Here is a 20,696-nt window from a genome sequence, read left to right as displayed (position 1 = left end):
GGGGTTGAGGCAGGCCGGTGCTGTGCATAATTGCCAGCGCCAGATATTTTGGCCCACTCAGCCCTGACCTGCGGTGTCCCTGTAGGGACACCGCACGCCCCTGTGGGCTCTGTGGAGCTGCGGAGTTGGCAAGGGCAAGTGGAGGTGGCTGCCCCCCCACTCACCCCGGCCCCTCCCCACCTCCCCCCACCGCCGCTTCAGCTTACCTCGCTGGCAACAATCCGGCCCTCCTGGCCCCGGCGTAAAGCGCGCGCTACGCTACTCTACGCTACGCTGGGGCAGCTCAGCAGGCCCCGCGCGTACATGGTGAACGGTGGGGCATCGTGCCCCGCCACAACGGCACATAAAAGGTCCTTGTGAGAACTAATTCTTTATTTCGTGTTCGGCTTCTAGTTATTTAACCAACTTTTAATCTGTAATGGGTCTGTTGTCCCATTACAATTATCCTGTTATTGCTACATTTTCTCAAGAATCTTCAGTAAGAGACATACCTTGGATAATGCCTTCATTTCACACACCTTCATTTCACACACCTTGGATAATGCACTTTAGAAGTAGATTTTCCTGTTTTACATAGGAAAATGCAGCTGCAAAAGCACATTGAGGCCAATGCCACAATGATGCATTGCTGCATGTTCCGCAGCATGCTGTGTCCTCATGGGGGACACTTTTCAATGTCGGATCTTCACCAGCACTGGAATGTGTGTCCTCTAGGAAACACAGTGGTGGTAGGAAGGTTCTGCCGCAGATTTTTTTATATTTTGCTGGAAGGTGGCACTGCATTCCATACAACCCCATCTTCCTGCAAATAAAGAAAAAAGCCCTGGTCCACCCCGTGGCACCAGGAAGCGTTGCAAAGCTGTCCAGGGCATTTTTGCCCTGCATGCCTCCATAGGGTGGGGAGGAGCCAGGCTCTAGACGGGCCTTCCAGACTGGCCTTCCAAGGGACAGGCCTCATTGGTCCCCACAACACCAAACGGGAACACAGAATCGGCCTGAAGTGCATTATCCAATATATGCAGAATGAGTCTGAGAAAAGTTTTTTCTCACAAATCCAAAGCTATAATGCCTACCATATCTCATCCATATGCTTATTAATCTTCTCAAAGATGTCCAAAGGCTGGAGAGGCAGGACTTCTCTTTGCAGAAGCCATCTGTGTTCCTCTCTGTGCTTCATGTAGCTTTCTATAATAAGAGTTTCGGATTGTAGGCCGTGACTTCTTTGGGTAATAAGAGTTTCTACTGATTTTCTCAGAAGAGAAGCTAGGCTTTAAAAACCGAACAAATTGTCGCAGTTCAACTTTCCAGTCCTCTGGTAGGGAGGGCAATGTTAGCAACAAGGTATACACTGGTTAGAAGATAAACAACTTTGCATGTGAGTTCTTTAAGAGTCCTTGGGAGTTTGCCATCCAGACCTGTTTGGCCCAATTTGTCCATTAGCCCTAGTATCTGCATGGCAAACACCCAACATTCTTAGCTAACGAAAGACATAAATAAATAAGCCTTAGCTAGATTGGAGTCATAGTATCAAATCTGCCTACATTGCCTGCTAAATGCATAAGTAACACTTAAAAGTCCTTTACAGGAGAAAAGAAAAAGAAGAAGAAGAGTTGGTATATGGAAAAATAAGGAATAGGGAAAAGTTTATACAACTAAACTACCTCACAGACTTGAATATACAATTCCTTCTAGAACATATTTTCAGGGATAGATATGTACACAAGTGTATGCGTCCCCTATGCAGATCCTAAGGGGGGGGGGGAGATTCCAAAGAGAATGTATAAAGAGAATGAGAATAGAAGTTAAAACTAGTAGAGAATGCTCTGTGGGATTATCAAGACAGGAAAACTTTGCAGATGTTACTGTCTCTCTAGAGGAATAAATGCTTGCATTTTAATATTGTCAGCAGCTGGTTCCTGTTGAATGCCATCAGGATGATTCAGCCAACATCCAGAAATACTAGTAGCAGCAAAGTTCATTTGTACAGATATCTATAAAAATGTTCTGGTCCCAAGGCACTGCTGTTATTCTCATATACTCTAATCTTTATTAAATTATTAGTAATAGCATGAAGTGCAAACATGTGAAGAGGAAAGACAAGACAACTGCCTCAAAGGGCACAAGTTCTCTTTTACTAACTGTTTTGTATATAAAAACTCTTCAGCAATGATTCAGGACTACTTCCTTCACTTTCTACAAGGTAAAAGTCAGTTTTCCTTGTATTACAATTGCTATGGCTTTCTGCATACCTCATCCCTACTACATCCCTTAAACAAATCAGTAAACTTTCATTGCTAACTGAACTTACTTAAAAAAATTATCTGCACTACTTTTAAGAGAATTTAAATCAAATAATTATCTCATTTTTGGTGTTAATTCCAAGCTTTGTTATATAAAACAACACATTCCAAATAGAAGTATCACCAGTTTACAACAGAACTTGGATATGAACGAAAACTGCCCAACAGTCAGCATGTATCCCATTTCAGCAGTTACATGTAGGCTGAGCTGACAGGGGTGTATATGAGGCTAATTCAAAAAGAATAAATAACCCAAAAGTACCTCCTACAAATATTTTCAGGACTGTTGGATAGCCAGTCATTTTTGATATCTGGAAAAATTAAGGAAAAATATCCAACTGAATTAATATCCTCAAAATATTGATGAGGTACTTTGGGGGTATTTTTTATTACTTGGAAGTAAATACCATCATCTGATAAATTAAGCCTTTATTTAAAAGACTGGGCTATTTTCTTCCAACAGTCAATGATGATGTGCTCAGTATACATATATGCACACAATCAACTTTATTCGTCTTAAATGTGTCACTGGACTCAAACTCTGTTCTGCTGCTTCATATCAACATGGCTACCCATCTCAACTGCTACATGTAGCATTATGTTTTTCTCTCTTAATCCAAGTTAGGTATCAGTTTATATGAAGCAACAGCACAATTCCCATAGCCCACCATCTCACTCAATATATAGTTTCACTTATTCCAAAGTAGAGAAGTAGCTCCCTTTATGAGAAAAGAAATAACATCCCTGCTTTTGATCATTATATGTAAAAAAAAATCACAAGCTCTGTTCTGGCTTTATGTACATGCATTAATGTGATAGTAGAATAATGCAATTTTACACATAGACCACCTGATACTTCTTACACGGAAGTGCTTCCATATAGCATTTTCACATGTGAGAACATACTCCGAAGTATTCAAATTAACAAGTTCCTTTATTTTCTCTCAAGTGTATTACTAAATTCGCTTTCTTTAAATTACTTTTTTTCCCTTTGAAACTGGCCTCAATGATCTTAAGGTTTAGTTGGAAACAAATGGCAAAACCTTCAGTGTGTGGAAAATTACTCTGTCATTCTATCAGGAGTAATAACCAACCATATCTTGCTGGAAAAATTATAAAGAAAAGGAATGCATCAAACATAGGAATTAATGGAATATCAGCTAATCTATGTTTAACGATGTATGTGCTTTAATAAAGCAATGCAAAAAGGGTACAATTTTTTCTTATGCAAACAGGGTGGGGACAGCATAAGGAACTAACTTACATTTGAAGAAGCAGCAAGAGTTTGTGATTAGAATTACAGCTCAAGAAGTGGGATTTGTGAAGTCTGCTCGTTGGATCTTACAGAGATTTGGTCAAGCATGGACTTTCAGCAAAGTAGAGATGCTTGCTTGGCTGGAAAACACAATGCATGGATTTATTTAATGTAATATATCACCTTCTGCCACCTGATAAAGCAACTTACAGCAACAAACAAGCTGGACACAATGAAATCCTAGCAAACGGTAACAAAACACCCAGCTAAAAATTCCATAGGTTAAAAACAATGCGGTCAAACAAAACAAGTCAGTCTGAGTGTTAAGTTTCTGAAAAAGTCAGATTTTCAACTAGTGGTGAAAAATCAAAAGTGCCTCAAATGCCTCACCAGGAGAACATTGTGAGAACCAATAAAGAGAAAGCTTGGTTCTGTGTTTTTGTGGTCCTTGCCTTTGTAAAATTTGTAGAAGCGGTCTTGAAGGCAAACCAAAGAGTATGAAAAGCTAGAGATGGGGTCATCATGAACATTATCAACTGGGCCTGGAAGCAGGCAAGCAGCACAGGTGAACTAGCAGAGGAGCAAAATGCTCATCCCAGATAGGCCACAACATTCTGCAGTGTCATTTCTAAGTTATCTCTAGGGCAAACCCACAACAGTTCTATTTATTTATTTGTTTATTAATTATATATTTATAGACCACCCTCCCCTGAGGCTTAGGGCGGTTTACATAGAAATTAGCGAACAGAACAGATAACTTAACAGATGTAAACAGTAACAATACAGTGATGACAATAGAACAGTATGCTGCATGAAGTAATTCATACGGGAGGTTTCTAAGCTATAGCTGACTGTGGCCAAAATTATATCTGAGGAAAAACAACTGCATGTTCACCAGTCAAAAAAGCACGCCTGCCTCCTGTGCCAATTGAAAACCAGGCAACAATGGAGAGTCAAGATATAGCCCAAGGACACAAATGATGTTTCTGAGAAATTCAGGCCTTTCAAGAAGTAGTTAAACCATGGAATCTGCAAATGTAAGTTAGCCTATCATCAATGCTTCTGCTTTGTTGAATTAGGCTAAAATTTGTTAGCCCACACCCAGACCCACTTGCATCCAGGCATTTGCTTAGGAAACTAGATTGTTTCTAAATTTGAAGAAAAAGACAGGTGTTCTGAATACATGACCGTTTACGCACTGGAGGTTTCATGCTGGGCTACAGGCTGGAGTTTTAGTTGTGGTAGGTTGCCTCACCTCTTCCTGCACTCACATGGGGGAGCATTTGGCCTGGTGCACCTCATCCACCCCTGATTTGTGCTCGTGCATGGGAGCTGGGGAAGTGAAGTTCCCAGTGTGTAAATGGTCCATATGAAGCTGCCTTATACTGAATCAGACCACTGGTCCATCAAGTCTACTCAGACTGGCAGTGTCTTGCTAAGGTATCAGGGAAGATTTCATATTACCTATATCACCAGATCCTTTTAATCAGGGATACCTCAGGTAGAACCTGGGACTTTCTGTATACCAAACAAATGCTCTAACACTGAGCTACAGTCTCTTCCTGCAAGAACAAAACTAAATTAGATTCTAGTCCAGTAGTACCTTTGTGACCAACAACGTGGGTTAATAACTGGTTGACAGATCATACCCAAAGGGTGCTTGATAATGGTTCACCAGAAGTGGCAAGTAGAGTGCCTCAGAGATCTGTTGTGGGCCCTGTGTTGTTCAACGTATTCATAAATTATTTGGATGAAAGAATACAAGGGGTGCTTATTAAATTTGAAGAAGATACTAAACTGGGAGGGGTAGCAAACACAACAGAAGAGAAAATCAGGATACAGCGTGATTTTGACAGGCTAGAAAACTGGGATAAAAGGAATAAAATGAACTTCAAAAGTGATGAATTTAGTTCTGCATTTAGGCAAGAAAAATTAAATGCATAATAAGATGGGGAAGATCTGTCTTGGCAGTAGTATGTGCAAAAAGGATCTAGGAGTCTTAACAGACCATATACTGAACATGAGTCAGCAGTGTGACTCAATGACTAATAAGGCAAATAGGATTTTGGGCTGTATCAAAAGAAATATAGTGTCCAGGTCACGTGAGATGATGGTACTACTTTACTCTGCTCTGGATCAATGTGATTAAATTAATTCAACAGAATTTTCAGCTTAACATCCAGAAGAAGTTCCTGACAAAGTGATTCCTCAGTGGGACAGTCTTCCTTGGAAAGTGGTAGGTTTTCCTTCCTTGGAAGCTTTTAAGCAAAGGCTAAATGCCGATTCTGTGAATTTAGACAAATAGTACGTTTCAGGGTCAGGAGGTGAATTTCCTTCAGGATTCTTTTTTTTTTGGAGGGGGACCATCTGGGCATGGAATTGTGGTCACTGTGGTTGGGCAGGTAGCTGTAAATTTCCTGCTAGGGCTTGGACTCGATGAGGTACCTTCAAACTCTACTATGCTATGATCTAAGATGTTAAGAGTATAAGAGGTTATAGCTCCCTTTGTCAGGCATTAGTAGGAATGGAGATCTCTCAAGTCTTTTTATCCCCAGTAAGAAACTTCTACCACACTCATCAGCATTACTGGCCACACTCATGAGCATTACTGTATCATATGATGATGATGAAGACGTAAAGCCTAATAGTTAATTTTCTGGTTGGTGTAAGATGCTATAGAGCTAAATATTAGTTAATTACACAAGTATCTTGAAGTAATCAAATTGCTTTCCCATCACCTCTGTGAATGCCCCAAGATTCAACTCTTCCAACATTAAATCTTGTGGGCCAAACCAGAAGCACTGTCAGGAAACCATTTTTTAAATCCAAACAGCAGCTGAGGGAGCAAGATCCATTTCATATAAATGTGAGTGCATGCGGAAAGGGTTAATCTTGCCAACAAGATTTTCCCAGCAGCAATCTGCCACCTATTCTGCTACTTGGCCCACAGGGAAACATACAGATATCTCACAGGGAGTTAAAATTATTCAGTTTGGAAAAATGAAGCAAGGTGAAAAGATTAAAATCTTCATCTCCATAAAACAGACCATTTCTGCACGGAGGCGTAAAAAGTGCGCCACCTCCTGCTTGCAAATGCATTATAGTGAACTGCGCATTTGCATGCTTTCTGGGAGTGATATGGTCCCAACAGCCCATTCCAGTCAACATCACAGCTAGAGCATTTTGTACCAGTTGAAGTTTCTGATCACTTCACAAGTGTAGCCCTAGGTAAGAGTGCATTGCAGTAATCTAACAAAGATGTAACCCGGCCCTGCTCTGCAATGGCCTTTTCTGCCTAGGAAATCCTGCAGCTGGCTAACTGACTGAAGCTCTTAAAATATAGTCCTGGTCACAGTGGTTATCTACTTATTCAGCAGTAGGTCCAAAAACAACCCCAAATAATGGACCCGTTCCTTCATAGGGAATGCAACCACATGCAAAATAGGAGTCATCTTAAGTCCAGGTCAGAGCTTCCACTCACTCACCAGTAGCATTTCCATCTTGTCAGGATTAAATTTCATCCATCCTAAAACAGCTCCCAAGCTCCTGTTTATGGTTTCCACACCCTCTCCAAAAGCATAACTTTGTGTTTTTTTCTCTACTGAGTTTCATTTTGTTTGTTTCAATCTAGTTTTCTGTTAGAAATAAATTTCAAAATGATCTTCTAGGATGTTGGCTGTCCCTCCCAGCTCTGTGTCACACCTACAAATTCTGTCTACTTCTTTACCCAAGTGACAGATAAAAACAGAAAAGACTGGCATCCTAACTGAAACCTTCCTCTGGATTGCTGACGTGTCCACCTGAAACTGCTACATAGCCCACAGTTTTCTAAGCAAGTTTCATAGTATTCTGATATTAAGCAAAATTTGATGCTACAGTGTAAAGTGAAGACAAGTGATGAGTGTATTAGATTAGCGATCCCCAACCTGTGGGCCACGGACCACATGTGGTCTTTCGACTAATTGGAGGTGGGCCCCGAAGGATGCCTTCTCCCCCCCCCCCCGGCTCTTTACTTCATCCCCCCCAGCCCTTTACAACACACTTCATTGTTGTGGCGTGTCTGTATCTTATTTTGAAGGGATGTTTAAACATTACCATAGCAATCAGAGAGTGTTAGGGCAGTGGTTGAGAGTAGAGGAGTAAACTACCCCCCCACGGGCCTCCGTAAAAGGCGTTGAGTGGTCCCCGGTGAGTGGTCCCCGGCGTTGAGTGGTCCCCGGTGATAAAAAGGTTGGGGACCACTGTATTAGATAACAAGTTGCAAAGCAAACTACTACATGTAAGCAAATGCCAACACTTCTGCAGATATTTAAATGGAGGGGGAAAGATGTTTGGAAGGAGGATTTTGAGAAGGCTAGTAGCTTGTAAGGAACGAGTTAAATTCCCTATACTCTTTCCACTTCTCCGTTCAAAATGACAGTCCCTCAAACCTGATCTGGGATTTGTTGTATTATGAAGAAGAATTGGTTCTTATATGCCGCTTTTCTCTATCTGAAGGAGTCTCAAAGCGGCTTACATTCCCGTTCCCTTTCCTCTCCCCACAACAGGCACCCTGTGAGGTAGGTGAGGCTGAGAGAGCCCTGATATTACTACTCAGTCAGAACAGCATTATCAGTACCGTGGCGAGCCCAAAGTCACTCAGCTGGCTGCATATGGGGGAGCCCGGAATCAAACCCGGCTTGCCAGATTAGAAGTCCGCACTCCCAACCACTACATAAAACTGGCTCTCTTCAAATAGTCAAATGTAATGTGTAAGCTTGCTTCTAAGAGGGGGATATGAATAAATCTTTTTTAAAGGTACGAAATAGAAAGCAAGTTTGAACAACTGAATCATAAGGAAACCTATGGCAGATCTGCCCTATTTTGCTTATTTTTAGTATATTGAGGCATTAGGAATTTTTGTGCAATTTCTGCAATATTACAGTTATGCTAAGGACTCAAAACTCAGAAAAATACAATTTTATATAGCCATATATGAAACCAATAAAACTCTTCACATGCAAACACTTTAGCAACTTTCTCCTCCCCCTCTCCCCAATTTTAGATCTACAGGCATTCTGGGATACATAGCAGAGATTAACAGGTCACAGAGAAATTTTATTATCTAGGGTAATGAAAAGACTGCATTAACCGAATAGCTTCTTTTCTGCTTTTAATATGGTCGGAACTTTAAAGGACCGCTTGAGCATAAAACAAGTCTTTGAGAAATGCCAAGAGAATTCTTAATGGAAGGACCCAATTCAGCTCACAATTCCAATTTCATTCAGCACAGCAGTAAGCACAATTTTTTAATGTCATGTATCTTAAATACAACAGTCAAATGAAGATCCTTAACTACCCCGGGGGGGGGGGGAAGACAGTCAAGAAAAATCACCCTTACTGCACAAAAACTGAAACCATAAGATTCAGCTATGGATTTTCAATGGCCTTAAAAGATCATGTAGTCATGAAAACACATTAATATATAAAAAGTTGAGACATGCTTAGAAATGTGAGAAAGGGATTGATTAGGAAGGATACACCTGGTCTTCATAAAAAGCAGCCACATATCATATGAAAACGTACAACTACAGCATGAAAACACAGTGCCATGGTTCTTTATATTTACTCCTCAGACTAAAAATTAAAAACAATCATTCTGATTTAGTAAAAAATTACACATGTTTATTTGACTCTGATCTCTATTACATTAATCCTTACTGAAGAAAGATGCAAGAATGAGAACATTTCGGCTCACTAGCAGTCCCTGAAAATTATGATGATTAGTTGTCATAGTAGTCTCCATCACCACTGAAAAGACAGCCTTAGGAAGAAAGGCCAGCACATTTACAAGGATTAAAAAAGAAGGAAACAGGTAACTGTGGCACAACTATCGCAAAACTGCACAGCCTACTGTGACTAGTCTTGAATACAAGAATACAACCAAGTGAACAAATGCCAAATGAAAGATTATTCTTATATAAAAGGACTCCATTTCAGCACGAAATTAAACTAGAAATCTCTGGCATCTGAAAGCAGCAGGGCAGCTTATCATACTAAAGGAAAATCTGCTTCTTCTCTCAGTAGTTATCCTGTTAGTGGCCTTTAAGCAACACTCTGTTGCACCAAAGACACACGTGTTACACAAGCTGGTTTTCCCCTTGGCAAACATCCATTTAAATAATAATCAGGCTCTGCTAGGCTTGATTCTTAAAAATAAAATGGAGCATACATTCCTAGATGAAGTCCTAGATTTCACAGAAATGAAACCAGCAATGTTTGTAGGCCCTTTTCAAAGCAGGTTACCTTTCCCACTCCCTAAAGTGATATCCTTTTTGCTATAACTTTAATGATCTATTTGTCAGTGGAAGCAAGTCAACATCATGATCCATTGTGTAAGACAGAGTTTCGCAACCAGGGTTTCATAAACCCTGGGGTTTCTTGACAGCCCTGGAAGGGTTTTCCAGAAGAAGAAGAAGAAGAAGAAGAAGAAGAAGAAGAAGAAGAAGAAGAAGAAGAAGAAGAAGAAGAAGAAGAAGAGTTGGTTCTTATATGCCACTTTCCTCTACCTTAAAGAGGCTCAAAGCGGCTTACAGTCGCCTTCCCTTTCCTCTCCCCACAACAGACACCCTATGAGGTGGGTGAGGCTGAGAGAGCCCTGATATTCCTGCTTGGTCAGAGCAGTTTTCTCAGTGCTGTGGCAAGCCTAAGGTCACCCATCTGGTTGCATGTGGGGGATCTCTGATTCAAACACGGCTCGCCAGATTAGAAGTCCGCACTCCTAACCACTACACCAAGCTGGCTCTCAAATGGATGGGAGTTAATTTATATACATATATATTAAAAGTGATATGTCGACCCACCCACCCCTCCCCAAATGGCCAATGATGGGCCTGGAGGGAGTGGGAAAGGGTGGGGCACTGGGTGAGTATGTACACAGCTATGCTTCTCCACCATATTCTTCACATGCCACTTCTGGAATTTCTTGAAGCCTGAAGAATGTTTCTGTGGTTTCTCAATGTAGGGTTTGCATTGTAATCCTGCACAGAGTTACACCTTTCTGAGTCCACTGAAATTAGTGGGCCTTGGAGGGTATAGCTCATGGTTGCTGTAATCATTATGCAATTTCTGCCTAACTTCAGTCTAAAAATGATGAGTGACTTGTTGTAAGTACATGACTTTCTGACCAGTTCCTTAGGCTAAATCTATTATACGGGCCAGATTTTCTTCACAAATGACAGCTCTCTGAGCTCTGAGCTTTGCCCCTTCCCTTCATCCTTGAATGACTGCCCTGTCAGTGAGATGGAAACCTGTCTGAGGGTTAGAAAAATATTTTAAATTCCAAAATGCCAGGCTTAATTTTTGATAATCCACCATCAAATTTAATATATGCCAGCTCTGAACAGGTACCATCATCAAATTGCTTAGGGACCACGGAAATCAAATGTCTGCAAATTTTCCAGTCCCAGCTGCTTGTAAACTGAAATCTCCCAAACAAATGCATTCAAACAGCAATGTACTTGGACTTATTTAATAGTGATGACTAATCAGAATTTCAGTATGTTTACGAACTAATAAGGAATGCAATGCAGTATGCATTTTAGGTGTACACTGTGGTTATATTCCTATAATATTAATTTCATTTTAAATGTTTTCCAAGTAGGAAGAAACTAGTAATTGAAATATTTATTTCTAGATTAATGTTGTATTAATAACCAACATATTGTTTTATTATATATTGTAAACCACCCCAAGATGACTGGCTCAACAGGGGTGGCTGATAAGTACAAATATAAATAAATAAAAAATATGAAATATTTAAAATGAAGCTAGAGTGTAAAAAGCTTCAGTAGTGTCTTGAATGGTCAGATTTTCTCCAGTTGTTTTCAGATGATTGTGAAGAGGGAGAAGAGAAGCTAGAAGGGAAACAGATTTTTAAAACCTTCAGTGGCCAGAGTTTCTCCATTTGTTTTCAGATGACTTTGAAGGGATGATTGTGAACAGATTTTTAAAATCTGTTATGACTAAGTACAAAGTTAATTTTGTAAGAAAGCATGCAGCTAATTTACAGAAGATATGAAGCCCCTGACCAAGGTTTTTCTACCATACTGGTACTATAGGTGCATTCTAGGCTAAGGTGACCAGATTTTAACATTGGTAAAGCGGGGGGGGGGGGGGGGTTCTTGATTAAAAATTTGGTCTATATGGAGCAACAAAAATGTTCATAGAACACATAGAATGCAAAAATAGTATTGTAATATATATATTTTTAAGTTCAACATAAGTACAATTTGCCAGGTGCCCCCAGATGTCCCTCCAAAAGTGGGACAATCTGGTCACCTTATTCCAGGCAGTGTCTAATTGGCAGAATGATTGTAAACACTCAGTATCTGCATTACGAAGTTAAATCACTGAAATGTTTCACTTATATTTACAACAGCTCTGCTGGATAGCCAGCACTATTATTATGCCCATGCTACAGGTGGAGGTTTGATGTTGGTAAATGGCTTAGTGAGTTTGTGGCTCTCAAGGCAAGCCTTGAAATAGGGACTTAAAAGCTCACAGATGTAGCCACCATGTTATCCCAGTGTGACTACTTTGTTGACATATCCTTACTTGGGCATATTCAGAAGCAATTCAAGCCCATTTTTGCCCCAATCCAACCTCAGAATTTTGTACTTTGAAAGGAGATTCAGAAAGAATCTGCGACACAAACACATTATATAAATCAGAAACTGACATACATACTGATGCTTTGGCACAGAATATTAAGACAAGCTATTATCACACAAAATGTAACATGGAAATGTTTACATCTGATCCACAAAAAAGAAGGTTTCCTCAAATGTAAGCAATGTCATTTGTAACACTGTACTAACAACCTAAGTTTGAAAGGTAAATATATAGAAAATAATTTTAGAAACCAAAATGGATACGGTAAGCAGAAAGGTAATAGGCAACTGCCAAGAGGCTGTTTCAGATTATTTTATACAGCATATGATATAAAACCCAATCCTGTGAATCATAGCTCAGCAGCAAATCTGAACCAAGCAACTTATTCTCAATTAAGTAGGCACAGGGTTGCAAACTAAAATAGGGAAGTGTTATGGGTCTCCTCAGATCACATGTATAAGTCAGTGGAAGTAATGAAAGAAGTTCATCATTCGAACAGATGCTGGTGCTCTAACTCTTGATCCCTAACTATAAACTCCTGCAGGTAAACCATAAACAACTTTGCTAGGAAGACTAGGGCAGGGGTTGAGGAAGAAAAAGGTTATAGACATTTGAGTTCCACTAAAATGCTTTATAATGATGAGAGACAGTTTTTAAGAATTGTTAATAGAATACTTACACTAGGTTTTGTCTTCCTGTATTAGCAGATTTCAATATAACACTAAAGGTTATACGGGAATCACATATCTTTCACATAATTTGAATAATATAGTTTGTTAGCTTCTTTTGCAAAATGTTCCTACTAGGTCTGCCTAAACTTCCTGTGTAGTTCATGGGTGCATACATTTCTATATACTTACTCTTTAAAAAATGTTCATATGAACCATTTTGCCAAGGTATAAGCAACAGCACATACCATAATGGTATGCTGATCAAAATCCTAATATTCTTACACACATCTGTAAAGGTAACTCTACACCTGCTGTATCTTACAAAAGGAAAAAAAGAAACAATATTAAATTTGACATATGAAAGTGCATGCATAAGAAAAAAGTCATGGAGAAGAAAGATAATACAAATCTTGCAGTGAAATTTAATTTGGGCAGGTAACTTAAAACAGACTACGGGATTAATTAATGCTTTGTCTTTATGCAAAGCATGTGAACAAAAAGCAGAGAAAATAAAAAGAATACATACAGAGACAGAGACATCAGAACAAGAGGGAACAGGGGAGTAGAAAATGAAAGGAAAAGAAAACAAACAGAGTTCTAACAGGCCCATTCTGCTAACAGGAGTCCAACTAAAGAGTCATATGATATCTGATAGTGCAGGACACATCGCCAGAAGCTGAAGCGGATTGCCTGTAGGAAGAAAGAGCCAGTGTGTTCCTGCTCAAAGAGCTTTTCTTTTCTTGTTTTCTTTCCCCCTCCTCATCTCTTTTTCTCTCTTTTCTCTTCTACTGTGAATGCTTTAGTCTTAGGTCAGGTCCATGAAGAATCTCAGAAAAAGAACTATCATCTTTCACTGTACTTCTGGATGCAAAAGATAGCTGGTGGAAGATGACTCTTAGTCGAGACTGAAGGGATTTATGTAGATTTTGGCACAGACTACCCTTCCCTCCTGTTGCCACCTTTGGGATTACAGGCACAAAATGGACACATACCATGTTAAAGAACAAAAAAGAATAGGATCTCTCCCGAAAGGAGATACAGATGAAATGAAAATGACAAAAGATCATTACTCATTTAATTGTACTTTAATTTTTCAGGACTGAAGAAAGTATAGCAACTGAATAATGAAATCACAAAAATGCATATGTCCTTGGGATACAAAACCCTAGTAACTTTTTAAAAATGTAAACAAATGCTCAAAAACATTTTTCAGGAGGCTGAAATACTAGAAGTGTTCAGTATGTTCTCTGTCCTCTTTTCATAAATCTGAGGGAGTCCTTGAGAGTAAGGTTGGACTTGATAAAGCTTTATATTTACACTGTGGAGCTGGTTTCACTGCAGTTACTGCAATTAAGTTACTGTAGAATTATAGCAGTTAACTGTGGGACAAACTTGTCTTTGTACCTCCTGAGTAAACATAAACATGTTTAACATCCAGTAACTATGTGGAGCTGCCAAAATCTGTGTTATATAAATATATACAGCACATATGTGACTGTAATGGATCATTTCTTTAAGGAGATGGTGGAATGATTTAAAAAACTCGTAACGATAATTAGTCTGCATGGCAAAAAAATTGATATAATTACTTTCAATCTAGTTCCATGTTTTCATACACCCATGCATATACATAAATATATAGCAGTGATAACAAACACATACACTGTCCTACTCCTCTTTGGCAAACTAACACGTTTAGTATTTTTAGTTCTTGATAAAAGTAGTAATTAATTAGGGTGGCTTTGATTAAAGATATGCTTTTGCTTTGCTCTTGTTACTTCCAGAGTCTATATAATAGGATATATCTCATAACAGAGAACTGCCAGCATCTGCTACTATATACCATACACTAATGAATTACAATTGCATCTTATGTTGTGGCACCAGTCATTATGCAACACTGAACACAGGTTCAAATCCAAAACTGTAAACATAAAATGCAGATAAATAAAGGTGGGCATCCAGAATATAAATATGATCTGAAGCTCCATAGTGCACAGATGACAGGTAGACTCTAAGGGAATTGTTTTATCTATTAAAGAGGCACAAAAATTTAAACTCCACCAAACCTCTCAGATGGATAATCATGTCATGATTAACATAAGGCCAAAGCAAACTGCCTCTGGATCTGTGCACCACTGGCTCTATCCTTTTCAGACACACACATTCACAACCCTTTACAAACTTTTTGTGTGGTTGGTGGCAAAAAGTGAAAGAATTTCCCCTTGCTCTTTCATTCATTCCCCGCGACTTCCTCCCCTCCCCTCCCCCATTCCCCAGGTGATATTTCTTGAGAAAGAGAGAAAAAAAGAGAAGGGGAGGAAAACTTCTTAAGAACCCAACTTTCACACCAGGGAAAACTGTCACATAAAAGTTAGCAAAGCAGCAGCTAAACATTTAAAGATATTTTTCTAAAAGGCCACCCCCAACCTAATCTTGACCCCCTTTATTGTTAACTGGGGGAAAATATATATTTTATAGTAGAGACAAGGGACCCACATTCCTTTTAATTCTTCGGGCTGCTTTTTCTTTCTTTGCTGTGCTGCCACTGTTCCTTTCCTTTTTTTTTTAGGGGGGGGAAGCCCCCTAAAAACAGAGGGGGAAACATATCTCAGGCGTTAAGTTTGCACTCCCCTTTTTCCTTTGTAAAGAACTCTTTGTTCTCTAGTGAAAATGCTGGAGAGGGGGGTGAAAAATCCCCGGGCAGCGACTCCCTGAAACAAGTGCAAAACACTTAGAGGCTTTTGGGCTGGCTGGGCGCCAGAAACCCTCCCGCTGTCTGGTTAGGAAAAGAGGGGGGGGGGCTGGAAGCGAGGGAGAGAGGCAGCGCGCGGGAGAGGGGGGAGATATCGGGGCTTCCTTTAATAGACATAGGAAGCGGGATTTTTTTCCCCCCTTTTTTTCAAAACTGGCGGTCAAGCGTTAAGTAACTCCCTGCCTAAATCCACCTGCTCGGGATGAACTTGGGTAACCCTTCGGGGTGCCTGAGGAGAAGAACCGACTCCAGACTCTTCTCCCCTCAGCCGCTGCTGCCCTGCTTCCATTCTTCCTGCTCCCGTCACACCAAATGCCCACAAGCTCTTCTCTCTCCCGCCCATCAAAGCAACAACAAACACACTCAAATGCACGCTCGGATCCATCTCCTCAAAAAAAAAAAAAAAAAAAAAAAAGAGAGAGAGAGAGAGAGAGAGAGAGAAAGGGGGGGGGGAGAAAAAAAAAGAGAGGCGCCTTTCCCTTTCGGTTGCGACACAGTGATAAGGGGTAGCGAACATCTCATACCTGGTGTGAATGCTAATCAGCCAGGAGTTCTCCTTTTCCCCAAGACAGGGAACTGTATCCTTCCAAATTTATTAGAACCTCCTCCACTGCCTCTTTGAAAAACCTTCTTTGTCACCCTCTTCCCAAGTCCTGATACACTTTTTTTTAAAAATAAAAAAAAATGGCTTCGGAGCTCCTTCTATTCTTGATATTGATTCTCTCTCTCTCTCTCTGTGTCTCCCCCCACCCCTCCTCCTTTCTCCTGTCTCTGTCTCTTCTGAGTGGTCTATTGATAAGTCCCTAGAGGCACTGGGTCAGCCTGCCCGTAGGAAACCAGACACAATGCACAAATCTCCGAGTGCCATTCTGCCATCAGCAAGCAGACCACGTTTAGGAGAGAGGAGGGAAGGGGGAGAAGAAAAAAAAAACACAACAGTAGAGCAAAAGACAGAGAGAGAGAGTGAGTGTGTGTGTGTGTGTGTGTGAGTGAGAAAAAGACTGATTGGAACAGGAGGGAGTGAGAGAGAGAGACAGAAAGCAAGGGGGAGAGAGTGAGAGAGAGCGACACTGCCAGTCAGGTTAATCATCCCTACTTTAATTAGCTGTTCGGCTTAGACATAAAACAATTGAATTTGAATGATCTGTCAGTGGGCTCGGCTGAACCAAAAGGGAAACGTGAATATTACAAAAAAGGCTGTTGGTGGATTCTGATAAGCTAGACTGGAAATCCTCAAAGGGGAACTGTTAAAACTTACAAGAAACAACAACTGGGGGAGGGGGGGAGGAGAGTACGTGTATTATACAATCAGGCATTTCCTGCACGGCTATATATGCTCACCACTTGCAAATGTAAACATATTTAGCTCCACACCCGCCCCCCCCAACCCCATTCCTGTCAGAAGTCTGGAAGGAGGGAGAAGGCTATCTACGGGAAACACAAGAACTTTACTGAAATTCCCTTTGCCAAACAGGGGGAATGTAATGCCGTCAGACCTATATGCCTGTGAATAATGTCAGATAATAAGGCCACCCCCTTTTCCAGAGAAAGGCAAGTGGGCATTGCCTACGAACTTCCCTAGGGCTGTAACTATGGAGATGGCAAACATCACCAGTGCTTCAAGTCTCCACAGTCCAGATGTGGAAGATATTTTGACTTTGCTTTGGTTCTGCTAGTCCACACTGATCACAGAGATCAGTACAGGGACAGATAACAAAGTAGACTCCCAGTGGGGGTGCACTGGAATCCATACTTTCCCAGTGCACCTCCTAGAAGGGTCACTAGAAGGGTGGTAATCTGATTCTTAAGAAAGCCCTAACACTGTAACATGCCACTCCCACGTTCTCTACAGAACCCTGCAAACTGCCGGAACTAGTTTTAATAATAATTAAAAGGAGGCTGAGTTTTAAATGAGGTGTATACCAACTCATTTGTAAATACTGATTTATTTAAATTTATGGATATTTTAAAACCAGACATTAGACAAAGCAAAACAAAAACAGATAAACAACCAAAAAAACAACCCCTCTATGAAAACCAAAAGCAATCAAAGTAAGTATCTATCGTACATACATTATCACGACTCTTTTAGACGGAAAGGCATTGGCAGGTATTATGAATAAGCAATTCATTGCACTGCAGAAACTCTTTAAGAAAAGGCAACAATTCTCACTAAAAAAACAGGTGCAGAGTAATTTATTCATTCAGACCTTGGATGCAATCTGAGGTACAAATGGATTAATCCTAGTGATAGACATCACACTGAAGTGCTGTATAGCAGGCAGGTGAGATATTTATGACACTTCTGAAAACCTGCCATAATTGGAACCTCAAAGAGAGAAATAGGTAACATTTCTGTTGCTATTACAAAGTGTGCCATGTTTGACTGTCCCGTGCTATACTGGCAAGATGTCCATTTAGCATGTGAAAGTCAGTATGATAGTGGTATAAAGGGCTGACACCTAAGTAAAATTTAGCATCTACATGTCTGCTATTACTTCTCTGAGGTACAGAATCAAGATAAAGAAAACAGATTACTCTTCAGAAGTATAGCATGTTCTAATTGGGGCTAATTCAAAATCCACTCTAAATTTCTAATCCTATATGCAAACATATGTCATATGATATTTTAAATTTTAGATACAACTTTACCAAGTCATACGAAACTCTCAACACTTTTTACTGCTGAAACGACTAAATAAGGGTTTGTACAGTTTCTACAGACAGAATGATTTCTGCCTACAGAGCATGACTTTCTTACTTCCCCTCCTCCCACCACACCCCAAAACGCCCTTCAAATATAGCTTCTGAGATGGATTCAACCCAATATAAAAAAGAACACAAGGGGGAACAAGAATATAGAAATCAGTGTTAAGGCAGGCTCCCCAATTAAAACACCAAAACAACCTGCAGAGAATGCTTGTCAGAAAAGCAAAGCATCACACCCACAGAGGCCAGAAACACCTTAACAGGCAGGCTTTCCATAGTGTGGGTGCCACCGCAGAGAAAAATAGAATAAATGGCTCCATATCCATCACTTATTCTTATTTTTGCACTGTGGAGCAAAGATAGTTTCCATCAGGCTTTCTCGACCAGGGTTTTGTGAAACCCTAGTTGGTGAATGCTCTGGAAGGATTTCCCTAATGAGTGGGAGTTAATTAATTTTTAAAACATATTTTAAAATTTGTTAAACATTTATTGGGTGATATGACCATATATAGTAATGTTGACTCCCCCCTGAAATGGCCAATGATGGGGCTGGGGGGTAGGTGGAAAGGGGAGTGAGTAGACAGCTATGCTTTTGAACCATATTCTGTATGATCGTTCCACTTCTGGGGTTTCTCAAAGCCTGACAAACGTTTCGGGGGTTTCTTAATGGTAAAAATGTTGAGAAGGCTGGTTTAGATAGCCAGCATGGACCCAGTTAGGGCTGACACAAGCTTTCTTCTGGGGGCCAGGTATCTCACATCTCCCTATCCCATTGCCTGCAACTTCCTTTCCCAATGCCTGCAACACTTCTAACCTGATTCTATGCAGAAGAAAGTCTACTGAATTCAGTGAATGTTACTTCCAAGTAAGCATGCATAGGCTGTTTCATTCTTAAAGCTTGCAGGACAGTTCACGTCTTTTTATTCAGGCATAATGATCAAGGAAAAAAAGGAAGGGGTGTCTCAGGTTATGGCCTACATTAAATGTACAAGCGTGTTGCCGTTTGTAAATAAATAAAACAATTATTTTACAGTGGCTAAGCAATTAGAGAATGCAGTTCATTCTATATCCCATTTAAACTGCGGTAGTTGAATTTTAATCTACTTAAACCAACCAGATTGTAGATTGGAATATGACTGACTTGGTACGCTTGTTAATGAATAAATCGGCTAACTGATCAACAATACAATAATCCAAATAAAGCGCATGAAAACTTTGGCTGAACTAGCTTCTGTATAGCAACTATAGTTAATGCTTTCTGACTGAACATGAGAATTGTTTTTTAAATGAGAAACAAAATCAGGGACATTTTCCAAGGGTATGAACACATATGCACCAATATCCTCCTCAGTGAGAGGTCTGAAAGCTAAGTTATTTTAAACCTGTATCTTAAATTACTGTGTTAGACCATGGGTTTTGTTGTTGTTTTAACAATGCAATTTTATATTTTATATGTGTTTTTGATATGTTGATATTTTATATGTGTTTTAATTAGAAATTAATGTTGCGGTTATAACACCAAACAAATTAGGGTGCAGTGGCCAAAGTGCTGGGCTTGAGTGCAGAGAATCTACTGTATTTGCCGGCGTATACGACGACTGGGCATATAAGACGACCCCCCAACATTTCCACTCAAAATATAGAGTTTGTTACATTACATTACAGTACTATGGGCCACTATGGGCAGCTATGTCAATCCCAACTGAAGTGCACCCGGCGTATAGGACGACCCCACCACTTGGAGGCATGTTTTTCAGGGGGGGGGGAAGTAGTCTTATACGCCAGCAAATACTGTAGTTTAAAATTCTTGTTCAGTGAGTGACTGGATAGTTTTCAGTAGGTGATCTCTCAACAGTCTACAGCACAAGGTAGCAACACACAATTCTGAGCATCTTTGGAAGAAGTATTGGCTATAAATATAATATATATAACTAATATCAGATTTTTGTAATTTGAATTTCAAAGGAGTAAAATAAACATTACCACTGCCCCCCAAAAAAACCTGGAAATAGTAAGGCCTTGCTTACATCACTCTTTTGTGTTCTTCAGCCCAAATTTGGCATACTAGTTTTTATTGCTGGAGCAATCAAGAACTGCAAAAACAGTGTTAATAAAAGTGTGGGCAAAAATTATTTATTTTTTTGCTTGCAGGGTATTGAGAGGTACTCAGGCCTCCTTTGCCTGCAGCATGTTTAATCTGTACTGGGGTTTTGATCAGCAGTCAACACATTAATTAACTAACAAAAATTGTTAATTACACGAATTAATCGATTTGTGCACTCAGCCTTCATGAGAGTAGTATAGCTGATACCTGGTTGTTACTAGAATATTAAGCATTCTATACAACCCTACTA

General features: G+C 40.0%; 1 protein-coding gene across 23 annotated transcripts in view; it reads right to left on the bottom strand.

Annotated features, from left to right (window-relative positions):
• ZBTB20 (zinc finger and BTB domain containing 20) overlaps positions 1 to 20,696 on the bottom strand; it is a 643,318-nt gene that overhangs the window by 116,640 nt on the left and 505,982 nt on the right. For 21 of the 23 annotated variants that reach the window (XM_077341935.1, XM_077341943.1, XM_077341936.1 and 18 more), the window contains one exon: positions 3,565 to 3,695. The exons of 1 other annotated variant lie outside the window; for it this stretch is intronic. The gene's annotated coding sequence lies outside the window, so the exon portion shown is untranslated. Of the gene's footprint in view, positions 1 to 3,564; positions 3,696 to 16,157; positions 16,513 to 20,696 lie in introns of those variants that run through there. One more of the 23 variants, XM_077341957.1, reaches the window with a different exon arrangement.

The sequence above is a fragment of the Paroedura picta genome, chromosome 6 (genome assembly GCF_049243985.1).
Source record: "Paroedura picta isolate Pp20150507F chromosome 6, Ppicta_v3.0, whole genome shotgun sequence".
NCBI classification, from domain to species: domain Eukaryota; kingdom Metazoa; phylum Chordata; class Lepidosauria; order Squamata; family Gekkonidae; genus Paroedura; species Paroedura picta.
Note: the sequence above shows the minus strand (reverse complement) of the source record. Positions and strands in the feature narration are given on the sequence as shown.